The sequence below is a fragment of the Phyllostomus discolor genome, chromosome 3, assembly GCF_004126475.2.
Source record: "Phyllostomus discolor isolate MPI-MPIP mPhyDis1 chromosome 3, mPhyDis1.pri.v3, whole genome shotgun sequence".
In the NCBI taxonomy this organism is placed as follows: domain Eukaryota; kingdom Metazoa; phylum Chordata; class Mammalia; order Chiroptera; family Phyllostomidae; genus Phyllostomus; species Phyllostomus discolor.
In genome coordinates this window covers 167,268,906-167,269,824 of record NC_040905.2, presented here as the reverse complement: position 1 = coordinate 167,269,824, position 919 = coordinate 167,268,906, and the positions used below count along the sequence as shown (strand labels likewise).

At 39.8% G+C, this 919-nt stretch overlaps 1 pseudogene; it reads left to right on the top strand.

Annotated features, from left to right (window-relative positions):
- The first annotated feature begins 208 nt into the window (after positions 1-208).
- LOC114490616 lies at positions 209-712 on the top strand (annotated as a pseudogene).
- The last annotated feature ends 207 nt before the right edge of the window (positions 713-919 follow it).

The window sequence follows — 919 nt, the reverse complement described above, 5'->3', positions numbered from 1 at the left end:
ATCTGGATTTCTAAAACATTTCAACATAAATTTTATTCCATAGTGGAAGGTTAAATGTTTTGTTTTCCCCAAAGTTATGATTTCAGAACAAATATGGTTTTATTTTTATATAAAATTCTAAGAAAAAAAACCAAGATCTCAAAATCCTCTACAAAAATATTCAAAAAGCCTATCTATCAAGAATTAGTCTTATTAGCTCTTCACAAACATGGCACCCAAAGAGAAGAAGGCAGCCCCTCCCCCTCCCAAAGCTGAAGCCAAGGCTTTGAAGGCAAAGAAAGCAGTGCTGAAAGGCATCTAGAGCCACAAAGAAAGAAGATCCGCACGTCACCCACCCTCTGGAGGACTAAGACACTGTGGATCCGAAGACACCCTAAGTATCTTCGGAAGAGCGCCCCCAGGAGACACAAGCTTTACCACTACGCCATCGTCAAGTTCCCCCGACTACTGAGTCAGACAAGAAGACGGAAGACAACAATGCACGTGTGTTCACTGTGGACGTCAAGGCCAACCAGCACCAGACGAAACAGGCTGTGAAGAAGCTGTATGACACTGACGTGGCCAAGGTTGACACCTGATCAGGCCTGATGGGGAGAAGAAGGCACGTGTTCAACTGGCTCCAGACCGTGGTGCTTCGGACGTTGCCGATAAAATTAGGAACATCGAAACTGCATCCAGCTGGCTAATTCTAAATCTAAAAATGCTATACTAAAAAGAAAGAATTAGTCCTATTATTTAAAAAAACTGCTATGAAATATATTTTAAATTTAATTATTAGCTCATGCTGTGTCATTGCTTCTCATTTACCAGAGTCTATTCTATTTAGTTTAAGATAAACTAAATTTCTATTTCTGACTGAACCTTGTTAGTATTGAAAAATGCATCATCTTTTCTCCCAGTATGGATATGTTTGAGAATA